The sequence below is a fragment of the Thalia democratica genome, chromosome 7, assembly GCF_965202585.1.
Source record: "Thalia democratica chromosome 7, ktThaDemo2.hap1.1, whole genome shotgun sequence".
In the NCBI taxonomy this organism is placed as follows: Eukaryota; Metazoa; Chordata; class Thaliacea; order Salpida; family Salpidae; genus Thalia; species Thalia democratica.
In genome coordinates this window covers 59755147-59769567 of record NC_139171.1, presented here as the reverse complement: position 1 = coordinate 59769567, position 14421 = coordinate 59755147, and positions in this window count along the sequence as shown.

Sequence of the window (14421 nt, the reverse complement as noted above, 5' to 3'; positions counted from 1 at the left end):
ATTAAATGTTCAACTTTATTTGTCACGACAACTACAAGGAAAATATAAGTAATCTGCTTTTTCTGTTTTTTTAATGATCAGTTATTAGGATAACTAACACAATTTGCACAACTCTTTTTTTTGCCGAAGTGAGGAACGTTTCTCTGAGTTAAACAAGTTAACACAGTTCTGTAAAGTTTCTATATAATAAGTACTGAAAATAAGGACATAAAATAGGTGAATGTGTGTAAAAAATGAACTTAACTTTTTATTGTTTTAAATAAATAAAATTCAGCCGTATTTATCACGAACAAAACTTTTTATCGAGTCATAAATGCATGTGATACTTCTTTAAAAGTTGCTTTATGCCTAAAAATTGTTTTGATTTTAACTTACTTGTTTATTGTTTTTTTTTAAATAATAACAGTAATAAAATTAAGACAACCATGACATGTTAAATATTCATTAAAAAAAGCATTGTTGAGCGTTTAAAATAAAAACTTGTTCTTTTAATTTTTAGTTGTCTAACATTTTGAAAGCATTTTTTGTAGTCTCTTTTCATAACTGAATAATTTTTTGATAAATATTTTTATCTACAATGAAGTTTAAGTAGTTAGCCCTTTTAAAAACATTCTTAAAGATTAAATTTTAAACAGAAATAAACTATAAGGTTTATAATAGGAGTATTTTCATAAATAATAAAATCAAAAATTGTATAAATAGAAGTTCGATTTCATACGTTGTTGGTCAAAATGATTTTTTATTTTTAGAATATAGAAGTTTTAAACTATAAAATTCGAATAAACTGGTTATATTATAAAAATCATATTTTTCTATAAAATAAAATTTATTTTAAACAACCATAACTTTTAATCATTTCTTTTTCTTTCACTGTTCACACCTTTTAGGATTTTTACACTTTCGATATTCTAAAAAAACGTTTTTTATTTATGTGAACAACAATATTTTTATAGTGCTTAAATTTTTGTTTTTGATTTTTACTTTTTAGTTGTTGCAACAAGTAATTTGTTTATTAATTTGCAATGTGAAAAAGTACTTACACTAAAGATAACCTTTAAAATTAAACTTAAGATAAATTTTTAAACTTAAAAGAATACTTTTTTAGGCTTTATTTAAAAACTACTAAAAGAATTACCTACCTTAAACATTTCTAAGCTTATTAATAAAAGATATAAACTTTAACAAGAAACAACAAACTTTTTCTGCGGGTCTGACACCGTTTTCTCTTGTACTTTTTCTTGCAAACACAAGTGTAAGTTAAATCGGGGTTTTTACTGCTTTTCTTAGTTTCCTTGGGTGAACATTCTTGGTACGTTTCTTCAAATGTAAAACAATTAAATTATTTTTATTACTTACATGCAGTAATAAACAACAAAATTAAAGCGCACGAAGGTTGTTTTTGCTATTTTTAATAAAAGTTTAGTGCAGAAAATCTACTATCTGTTTTTCTCAAAAGACAAGAAATAGCTATTTTTAATAAAAGTAAGTGTAAAAATCTTTAATACAAAGTTATATTAAATTAAAACTTTAAACTCAAATACATTGATCGTGTACATAATATTTAACAACTTAACTTTATGCTAGTCTAAGAGTATTTTGTAGTAAACTATTTGGAGTAAAAACAAGTTAAAATGTTTTCTAAACAATAACAAACTTGGATCCCTAAATGGAATCCTCAAATTACATCTATCGCCAACCCACGGAGGGTTGCATTCACAAGAACCAATTCCATCCAATAACTTGCAACTTACTGATTGCCAATTGTTAGTACCCATAAAACAGTACCCAACACAACCCGCTGAAGTATAACATTTTGTCAGTTTCCGAAAGCAAGCTCGTTTTAAAAATGTTTAGGTAGTTTTTTATATAAAGCTTTTGACGGTAAAAAAAAAAAACAATAATACGTTTTAACTTAAGTATGGTCAAACTCTATTACTCTGGAAAATCTTAACAAGCTATAGGACTTCTTTAACAGTAGAGATGATTATAAGCGATTTTTAAAAGATGTTGAAGTTTTGTGAAACTTATTTGTGTTATATGTTGTTTTTCACAGTTTACTGTTACAAGTTAGCTTTATAGCATTTTTGTCTAAAACTCCATATTTTTCAAAATCTTTTAACTAGTCTTTGAAAATAAAATGCACAGAATAGTTTCAAAAAATGTTTCTTAAAGTATATTACAGTCTAACAACAATTTGAAAACTACTACAAAAAACTCATATTTAACTTTAATTGTCAATGTTACAAACTGCAAAAACGTTGTCTGTAAAACTATTTATAATCATATTAATAAATTACTTGCAGTATTATTTTTTTGGCTTAAAAAGTAAAATTTTTGTTAAACAGTTTTACTTTTATACCTTGAAAAAGTCAACTAACGAACGACAAAGCTGTTTAATTACATTTAAAGTATACTATGTACATTAAAATAAGCCGTAAATCAGTCCATAAAAAGTTATCTTTATTCATATCACTAATTAGTTTTAGTTTTATTTCTAAAATTCATTTAATGAAATGTAATTAACAATTAAGCTAATCAATATTTGTACTAACGCCAATTGTTAATTTTTGTACATTTTGTCCAAACACCTTTAACTTTACACTCGCACTCTATACTGCCATAAGGTTTCACAACTTTACATTGATAGTTTTTCAAACAAGCACCTTCATCACACGAAATAGTGGCATTTGATTGGCTGGTTGTTGAAACAGTGGTATTTGATTGGATAATTGTAGATTCTGTTTGTATTATATGTAGCAGTAGATGAAGTTGTTAAAAAAATTGCTATTGGGCTTTTAATAATACTAATGGTTATCTTTAAGGCATTTTACAACTTTTTTTAACACTTTAAAGGAACACTATAAAACGAAAACATTGGTATAACAAACCTTTATACACTGCAAGCATAGTAGTTCTAAGTATCATTTGAATAAATAGTCAGTGTTTACTATTTTCCTGGTCATTTATATACTAAGTTCAAGTTTGTACTTGAAAACATAGGCATCAAACTTATTATTTTTGATTGCAAAATTAACCTGGCTCAGCAGATACAACCGAATAGAAAACAAAAGCGATGAAAAAAATTATGAAGAACTTCATGTTATGCAATCTATCTACATAAAAACAAACTTAGTAGTATTAACCGTCTATAAAATCTTTGTACTAGGTTTTTTTAAGTATGTTACTTTACTTATGTTTAGTTTACAATTCTAAAAGATCAAGTCAATAAAATACATCTTTGTAGACAAATAACTGTACTATAGTATAAAATTAAACAAAGTTTTTGAATTATAACGGCCTATACAACTGGCTATGTAACTTTTTTAGTCATTAAAAAATGTTATTACAATCAAGTTTACTCCCATAAATAATTTTTTTTAAATTCTTTTTATATAGTGTCTTAATTTTTTTTTTCGCAAGTTAGAAAAAACAGTTTTTTTACTTCTTTTTAAAAAACACGTATATTTTCATCAAAACAGCTTTATCTACTGATAAAAATTTGAAAACAAAAGCATCCCACATTTTTGTTCAATACTGTTGTCATCAAAAATTTAATACTTAAAGTTTTGTACGACTTGAAACTATTCAGTTTCTTAATGTAGTAATGCATAAAAAATGGTTGAGTTTGAGTCTTAATATACATAAAATATCCTAAACAAAGTAAATAATTATGTTTTAGATGATTTCCAAAAACTTGAAAGCTTTTTTTACATCTTGGAACAATATGGTATAGATTTATCCAACATTTTCACCAGCCAATGAAGCGTTTTTATAAAAATTTTTGATTAGCAAACCTAAATTTTTACTTTTTTTAAGTTTTTTTCAATTAAAAAAGTAATAAAAAAATTTTTAAATCTATGCGAAAATAAAATAGTTTTATTTAAGTAATTCATAATTAAACAAGTATGCTATTTTTGTTTTAAATAATGTAATAGCCTGAATTCTTAAGTTTTTAAAATAAGCAAGCCTTTTTGTTATTAATAAGTATTTAAAACAAGCAAAATTGTTTTCAAATATTTAAAGAACAAATTCAAAAAGCTACTAGAAAAAATAGTTTTTAAGCTTTTAGGCAATGTTTAGTAGGATGTTTTTATTTTCGAATTTTTATCAGTAGATAAAGCTGTCTTGATAAAAAAATTCGTATGTAAGTGTTGTTTAAAGGAGTCAATAAACATTTTTTTCTAAATTTTGGAAAAAAAAAGAAACAGAGTATATAAACAGCATTGTAAAAAACAAACTATGAAAGCAAACTTGAATGTAACAAGTTTTTTTAAATGACTAAAAAAGCTACATAGTCAATTATAAGTCAACAATTTTGTTTAATTTTATACTTACAATACGTTATTTTTCTGTGAAGAAGTATTTTATTGACTTTATATTTTATAATTATAAACTAAACATAAGTAAAGTAACATATTTAAAAAAATACTTAGTTTAACGATTTTATAGAAGCTTTATATTAGTTTTTTAAATTTTAAATTAGTTTTCATGTAGATTGTTGCTTTATTATGAAAATTTTCATAATTTTATTCATCACTTTTGTTTTTTATTCGGATGCATCTGCTGAGCCAGGTTAGCTTTGCAATCAAGTAAATTTAATAAGTTTATGTTTATATTTTCAAGTAACTTGTACTTTGTATATAAATGACTAGGAAAGTAGTAAAAAACACTGACTATCTATTCAAATGATACTTAGAATTACTATGTTTGTTATACCAATATTTTCGTTTTATATTGTTCCTTTAAATGTATTTATTACTACTTAACAATTAAAAAAAACAGTTTAAAAGATAGTCGTTAGTATTATTAAAAAAGTATTTTGCCCGTTGGCAAAGTTTTTTTTTACAACTTTTTCAACTGCTAATAAATACAATTAGAATCTACAACAATCCAATCAAGTTTCTCCATTTCAACAACCAGCCAATCAAATACCACTGTTTCAACAACCAGCCAATCAAATGCCACTATTTCTTGTGATGAAGGTGCTTGTTTGAAAAACTACCAATGTAAGGTTGTGAAACCTTATAGTAGTATTGAATGTGAGTGTAAAGTTGAAGACGTTTGGACAAAATGCGTTAAAGCTGAATATTTGCGTTAGTGATTACGAATAAATTTGATTAGTGTGATTTTAATTACATTTGAATAAATCATACTAAAATTAAAAAAAAATCATCTTTAATACATATATTTTAGACTAAATAAAATAAAAATAGAATGATTAGAACATTATTTTGAGAATTTTACAATTTTAGAAACAATTCCAAAGCTCTTGATAAGCAAAAATATTGCAAACAAAAATTTTCTAACTTTACCTTTATTCCGTGTACAGTATGATAAACATGATAATAAAGCAGTTAGTTTTTATATTTTTAAATCAAAATATTTCTGGAAATTCTAATTTTTACCAGAGGTTACTGCTAAAAAACTGTCGTACAACTTATTACGATTTATCAAAGCAACAGAGCTTAGCGTAGTTAAAGGATTTTTTTTTTTTAAATTATAAACTTTCTGGCCGACTAGTTGAAAGAGTTTGAAAACAAACTTGAATTCAAAAACTGAAAAAAACTTTAGCACCACGTTGCTATTGCAACTTTCCAATAAATCGATCTGTCGGAGGGGGCGGTATAGGATGCAGGTACGTAGATGGAATCGGTTCCTGCGAGTGTGGTCCCGGTTGGGTAGGTGAGAGGTGCGGAATTAGAGTTTGGATTTCAAGTTAGTTTATGAGTTGTTGACAAATTGTTTGTTTTTACAAAGTACTTTTTAGACACTTAGTTCAGGTCATAATAAAGTTTAGTTGGTAAAAGTTATTTACACGATCAATATATCTGAGTTAAGATATTTTTTATGCAATTTAAATTATATAAAACTTTTACAAATTACTTTAAAAAAACAAGCACCTTTTGGTGTTTCCAAAATTAAATACTAATTAGAATGAAACGTTTTTAGTGCAGTTTGCCTGTACGACATAAAGAATATTTTTTTGTGCATAATATTTTTGTTACGTGTTTCTACACGTGAACAAAAAAAAACTAATATTTGAACTTGTTTTATATTTGAAGAGAAGTACCAACGATGTTCACCAATAGGAACTAAGAAGAGCACTAAAAACCCCGATCGAACTTATACATGTGCTTGCAAGAAAAAATACAAGGGGAAACGGTGTCAGACCCGCAGAAAAAGTTTGTTGTTTCTTGTTAAAGTTTGCATTTTATATTTATGAGCTTAGAAATGTTTATGAAGTAAATAATATTTTTAAGTAGTTTTGAAATGAAGTTTAGAAATTACATAATTTAAAGTTTTAAATTAAAGTTAAAACAAAGTTTCAATTGTTTTCTTAAATGCAAGTGCTGTTTTTTATATTGTACGTAAGTAAGTACTTATGGTAACAACTAAAAAATATTTGTGGGCAAAAAACAAACTTAGTTTGTTTATCGTTCTTTTAAATGGAATTTGAAAACTTTTTATAGAATATCGAAAGTGCAAAAAACCCAGAAAGGTGTGTAGAAGTGAAAGAAAAAGAAACGATTAAAAGTTTTAGGTAATTTGAACGTGATATTTATATATAAATAAATATATATTGCTAAAGCATAAGGTATACAGATTCAGTAAAATTCGATTTCTAAATTCAAAAAAAAAAAAAAAAGTTCGGTCAAGAGCGTATTTGTACGTTTTTTTTTTTGTAATCACAAGTTTTTGATTTATGTACTTATTTTAATACTCTACTTTTATTTATTTATAAAATATACAACTTAATAATTTATTTTTACAAAGGGCTGCTTACCTAAATTTAGTCGTAAATAAAAAAGATATTAATTAAGTTATGTAAAGCGACTTAAAACAACTTTCTTATTAATGGACAATATAAAATTAAATGCAATAAGTTACAACTCAAAAACGAATTATGTTGTTTTAATTCAGTATATAACAAGTTATGCTTGTCTTAAATCTAGTAAGTTTTAAAATATTATAAATTTAGATATTATGCTTTATGATAATATGACTTTATATGTTTAAAAACAAATAAAATAATAAAATTTATAGGTATGAAGCAACTTTGGAAGAAATCCAACATGCTTTATTGGTTCAATAAAAAGTTCTGAAAAAGATTTTTATGTAACATTTTCTTTATTCTAAAAAATAAAAATACACATTTATTTGTTTTGTACAAATTGAATTCTTAAATAAATTATATGGTTCGCATCAGTTAAAACTTTTAAACACTTAGTTGTAGTGTGATTAACAAATACTTTGCATAAGTACCTAACAAACACAATATTTAAGTTTGTTTAACTAATATAACCATATTAATAAAATTTTGAAAGTTGTTTTTCTCAGATATTTCGTTCTTCAAAATAAGTAAATTCAACTTTCAAAATCAATTGAATTTAAAAGTTTTGCAACATTAGATCACCAATCTTAAGATTAATTGAAGATTTAGGAACAGTTCTGCACGAGCATCAAAGCAAATTGATACAAATACAAATTAATAATATTAGTAAATGTTTTTTATATGGTTAATTATAAGAAACAGCAAGTATAAATGGTTTTATAAAATTGGTCTAGTAAATTACTTCTTAAGTTAACACAAGTTGATCAACATTGGCGTTACTAAGATTTTAGAAATCAGTAATGGTTGAATGTCATTGCAATATTATTTTAAAATCAAGTTAATATACTAAAATAAACCACTTAAATGTTTTAATATGAAAAAATATAAACCAGTTAGTAAAATAAACGATACATATTATAAAGTAGAAAATTAAGATGTTTTTTATTACTGTGAAGGTATGTTATTTTTTTTTGGCGATCCCTAAAATATTTTTTAAATTAAATCAAGTATCACACCCCACACTAGTAACTAAATATGCTTTACTTTACACTTAAAGTAAAGAAAAAAAATAGTCAAAGTAATAAACATAGTTGCTATTTGTTTAAAGTTATGTATAAGCACATAAAAATTATAAGTTTTGCTATGTAATGAACTTTTATAAAAATGTACTCTACAAAATTTAAATTATTTAGGTTAACTTGAGATAATAATTAATACGGTAGTCTTAAATTTAGAAATTATTTTCTAAATATTATGTTTTCTTTTTGATGCTTAGTTAAAAAAGTCATGGAAATTCTTAACATACTAAATCATTGATTTTTTAATACTTATACATTATAAATTTCCTACTCTTAATAACAACTATTATATTTCTGTGTTATTAATGAGTATCAATGATTCCATATGTATCAATGAGAAAACAACTTTTAACTTATATATTTGAAATATTTCTACTTTGTTGTCTTCAATTGTTGTCTAATTTATTTGTATTTTATTAAATTAATAAACATTAAATATGTTTTCAAAAGCACGATTCGGTTTAAATGACTTCGAAAATATTTATAAAAATAACACAATTTGAAAAAAAAATTGTAGAAAAAAATGTGCAACTGTGAAACAAAATATAAGCCATGGACTAAAAAACAACATTATTAAGTATTTAAAGTGTACTCATCTTATTTATAATTTCAAAATAATAAAAATGCATCCACTAAAATAAGGTTAAACAAATGAAAATTGTAAAAAGTTACATGATTTTAGTAAAAGCACCGTTGTTAAATATATGATACCATATTTAGGCACCGTATTTATCATAATTCAAACAAAATAATATTACTGTACAAAATATCAAACATAAAATTTACATTTAATTAAACAGTAAACGAATGCTTTCAAATTAAATCAAAAATAATATGAAATTTATTTTGTAATCAGGTAAGTGGTATAAAAATATTAAATTGAAAGTAAGAAAAATGTCTTACTCTTTGACAATACAACAACTAAGGCATCAAAATACTGTTAAAAAACAAACATCAAAAGTACACTTTCTCGTAATAGAAAAACAGATTGTTTTCTTTTTTTTAAGATAAATTTTGTAACAACTATTTCAAATAGTTGTTATATAACATACAACTATTTGTATGTATAACTATTTCGTTATCTTAAAAGCAAAAAAATTGTAGAGTTTTACAAAAATTACCATGATATGAGTTTGAATACAACCAAGAGAAAATATAACTTAGTTGTCACACATGTTTCAACTAATAAAGCTTTTTTGCCGTGTACCATACGAACTTTCTAAAATGTCTCATAGTGAGACCAACATGAAAATATTCTGTGCTTTTATATTTAATTTTTTCATCAAACTTGAATATTTGTGCCAATTACATCGTCTGTAACATCTCCGTAAACACCCATCTCAATATTTTCTGATGATGGTCTTGAATTTCTGTTTTTTTTTGTTTATTTATTTAATTAAAATATTTTAATAAAAAACCATTTCAAAATTTTCTAAATTTTCTTATGTAGGTTTTTATATCCTTTTTGTGTCCAAATATTTTCTATGCATACTTATTTAACTATGATTTGTTTTAAATAAATATCCAATTTAAATACTTCTCAAATCTCCAATTCTAAACTAATTAAAAAGTTTCAATATATGTTATAGTATTATATATACTTATATTTTATAGTAAGAGACATTTTATCAGGAGCTGGCATACTGCGGGCCAAATAAAAAAATATAAAATACTGTGCTTTTAAAGATACTGTTTTAAGTTGTTTGATATTATGGAAAATAAAAGAACGTTGTTTTTAATTTTTATTTTAACCATTATGAATTTTTCAATCACATAGAAAGAATTAAGTATTTATTTAATGGGGGTAGATCAGACTGACAACTTTCTGTTTCTGGTTTTCAACCAGTTTTAAATTTTATAAACAGTTTTACTTAAGTGATAATCATTATCACATTAAAGTTATTAGCTAAATTTATATTGCACAAAATGCTATCATACTTATATTTTTAATTATTAAATATGATTAAGTTTTATTTTTTTCTCTTTTCTTCTTGTATTCCTATTTAAGTGGCTCATGTTTTGATGTCTGAATCTAACATTACACAATAAAGAATATTATAATAACAACCTCTCATAAATATTTGAATTTTTAGCTTTAAACTTCACCTGGGATGTTTTGAAGTTTTCTTCTTCGGTCGCCTCTTCTTTTTCTCGTTCAAATTATCAACACTAGATGGCGCCAACCGATCACTTGAAGAAGCAACGTTGCCACTTGATGACGCTACACGGTTGCTTGTTGAGGCTCCATCGTTCAAGAGTTCTGTTGAAACCGATTTGCGTGGCTTCGGTTTCGGCCTGGGGAATTTTTTTGTTAAAATACTTAAAATAAAAAGCATTAAGTATAAAACCAAGTAAGATTTATTTATTGCAAACAAACTATCTAATCCCTTAATTAATACCATGAAAATAATTAATTTAACTACTATTATAAACTGACAAAAAATGTTTTATTTACAAAAATATATTACTAAGAAAACTTAAAAGGTTACTTTGACTACCTTAAGGATTTTTGATACATACCAACTATTGGTATTGGCGCATAACAAACAAACGAAAAAATAAATATTTCAGATAAAAAAATTCATTTTTTGGTGTATAAGCTTGTGAGTCTTGATAATTACTGACTAATAATAAATATAACTAAAAAAATACACACCCCAATCTCTCTTGCGTATATGTTTGCGAGTTCTGATAATCACAAAATAATAATAAATAATAATAATAAACTTAGGTACTTGATGGAAACAAATATGTAATATAATAAATATCAATAAAAACAATCAACCTTTCTTGCGTATATGTTTGCGAGTTCTGATAATCACAAAACAACAATAATTAATAATTAAAAAACACTAGTAAACTTTTATTTAAAAACCAACCTCTCTTGCGTATATGTTTGTGAATTATAATTTTCACAAAACAATAAACTTAAAAATAAAATAATAAACATCTTATTAAAATTAAACAAACCAACCTCTCTTGCGTATATGTTTGCGAGTTCTGATAATCACCGACTTCTTCCACGGTCGCCTCGTCCGCTCCTGCTGACGGGCCTGCACCACCGCTACCCGACGCGTCTCGCCTCTCCCGCGCCTCCTTCACGCTCCGCCTGGCGTCCGTGTATATCTGCTTGGTGGTCTGCTTGATCTGCTCGAACGTGGGCCGGTCGTCGGCTTCGTGTTGCCAACATTCAGATATCAGCTCGTACCTGGAAAAATAAAAACTTAGTACTTTTTAGTGTATTTAGTAGATTAGTATTTTTTTTAGTATATTCACTTTATAATATACTTAATTATTTAGCTATATTTTATTTCGTGCTGCCAACATTCGCATCTTCTGACAAAACATTCATATTTTTAAAGAATGATTTTTTTTTTATTAACTTAAACCGTTTTTAAGCTACAAAATTTAGAAGTATTGTCAAGTTTACCTGTAAAGTTTTTTTGAACCAAAAAACCTATATTCTAATAGTCGGCTTAATTTTTAAATCCATATCCTAAAAACTAAACCCTATACCTTAAATTCTTAACGAATATTCTAAACTGTAGCCATCTCAACAAGTAAACTCGTTAATTCAACTTTATTTCAATTTTATTTGTTTTCCGGTTTTGATACATAAACCATCACCCTTAACCGCATACCCATTAGCTTTCATATTTTATTTTATACCTTAATTTGATCCTTATACATAATCATTAATTTCTAATATTTTGTTGAACGTATAGTTTAACTAAAATAAATGTACCATCAAATATTCAAAATTTAAAGTTAATCGTTTGCTAATAGAGATCCTAGCGAAGCACCTTCACTGAAATATATAAAAAAATTCACAATACTCTTTCTTTACTAAACTAACATATGTATAGTCTCAGAGACTTAGTATCTCTGGACTTCTATACTCCGTTTAAGTTAGCACAAAGAAACATATGTAAGTTTTACAAACAAAGAGTACTGTGAAAATTTCTTATTACAAATAATTTCGTAATAAAAACATAAATCTATCTATTTATTATTGTAAGTTTATTGTCATACGAAGGACCCAGGCATCAAAACCTAGGCCACTTATACAGAAAGACATACAACAAAAAGACAAAAATAAACCAAAATTGTACATTAAAAATGAAAAAAAAACTGAGTTTAACTAATTAAAGTTTAAAAATTAACATAAAAACACCAAAAATTATAACACAAAATTTATAATTCCGGTGCTTCCGAAAAGAGAACAATAATATCCTACTTCAACTTCACCCGAACAGATGGTTTCACTCCAAAACTGGTTTCACTTTCATTCGAACGACTGGCTTCACATTATTTGAACAACTGGTTCAGCTTTCATTTGAGTAACCGGCTTAACTTTTATCCATACAACTTGTTTCACTTTTATTCGTATAACTAGAACAGCTTTTATATGAACAACGTTTTTCATTTTTCTTAGGAGAGCCTGCTTCATATTTACTTTCAAATCTTTAATACTCAGATAACTCAGCGTTTGTTGGACTTTCGTAGTAGCTGATAAATGTTGAGAACACTGACTATAAACAAAACTTAAGAACCCAAGGCCTCTAGCACTTTAACAGCCCAATAAACTATGTACCAAGGAACAGGTTTTGTTATACACAGAGGAAAGGCGCCGCTAATAAAATAAAGCTATAGGTTAAACCAAATTAGACAAATACAACCAGTGGTTAATGAAGAAATAACAACAAAAAAATCACTTATGAATTTTGCTAACAAAATATTTATTTAAATCAAACTTTTTTAACCTTAACCGAAAATGCTCAACTTTTTTACAAGAAACTAATTCGTTTGGAAGCTTGTTCCATAATTCAACTGAACGATAAAAAAAAGAATTATGCCAAACATTATTATTGAAACTATGTCTGCATGTAAATTTTCTGCTGTTACCTCTCAGTAAATAAGTACATTTATGAGGTTCAAAAATAGACAGTAAATTAATTGTAGTTTCACTATTAATCAGTTTGAAAAAAGTAATTAAGTCAAACTCAATCCTTCTATACTCTAAAGACTTAATACCAAGTTTTGAGAGTCTATCAAAATAAGATGTGTATGAGATGTTACAACGGTTGAAGACTATTCTTGTATATTTTCTTTGAATGGATTCAAGATGGTTAATATCTTTCTTCAGGTATGGAGACCAAGTTGATGTGTTGTATTCTAACTTAGGACGAATGTAAACGAGATAAAAAAAAAAATTAGAATGTTTATATCTGTAGATTTAAAACTCTTTAAAACTTGAAAAGAAATAGTTGATGCAATTTGATAAACGTAATTGATATGGTGGTTCCATTTTAGGTTTTCAGCAATAAAAATTCCCAGATCTTTAAACACTTTAGTTGAAGGTAACCTTATGTTGTTTATTCTAAATTCAGAAGTGATACTAGATGTATTTTTTTGAATGTTTAGAACCTGACATTTACTAGGATTTAAAACTAGTTTTCTTTCTTTTAGCCAATGATAAATTTTATCCAAAGATTTTTGTAGAATTGTGTTAGAATGGCTAAAAATTTTTGTATCGTCTGCAAAGAGATTTATGTTGCTATCAACATTTACTTCTAAAGCTATATCATTGATATAAATTATAAATAAAAGTGGGCCAATAACCCCTCCTTGAGGCACTCCATTGAAAACAGGTAAAGACTCTGAAAAAGTGTTACCAATAACTACTTTTTGGGTTCTGTTTTCAAGAAACTCTTTGAACCAGCTAACTAAACTTTTATGAATTTTGTATTGAGTTAAAGTCTTTATTAGTTTAAAATGGGATACAGAGTCAAAAGCCTTTTGAATGTCTGTGTATATAACTTTAGTTGACTTATTGCTTAGAAATGAAACCAACCATGAGTGTAAGCAATTCAAAAATTTTATAATTAGCACATGTATCATCCCCACACTAGTAACTAAATATGATTTACACTTAAGAGTAAACAAAATATTCAAAATAATAAACATATTTACTATGCGTTTTAAGTTACGTATAAGCACATAAAAATTATAAGTTTTGCTATGTAAAGAACTTTTATAAAAATGTACTCACTAAATTTAAATTTCGAAAAATTTAGGTTAACTTGTGATAATAATTTACACTGTGGTCTTTGATTTAAAAATTATTTTCTAAATTTTATACTTCCAAGTTTTGTTTTTGATGATTAGTTAAAAAAGTCAGGGAAATTCTTAACACACTAAGTTATTGATTTTTTAATATACTTATACACTATACATTTCTTTCTATTTAAAAAATAGATTATTTTTGTTTTATTAAGTATACTAAAAATTATAACTGTTTAAAAACAACTGTACTGTAAGATTCTATATGTACGGTATCAATGTAAAAACAACTAATAACTTATATTTTTTAAATAATTCTAGTTTGTTGTCTTCAATTGTTGTATAATTTGTTTAGATTTTGTAACTTAAAATAAAATTTTTGTACTTGTACTGTATAGGACATTTTAAAAACTGTATTCTATTGAACTACACATAACAAATTTATAT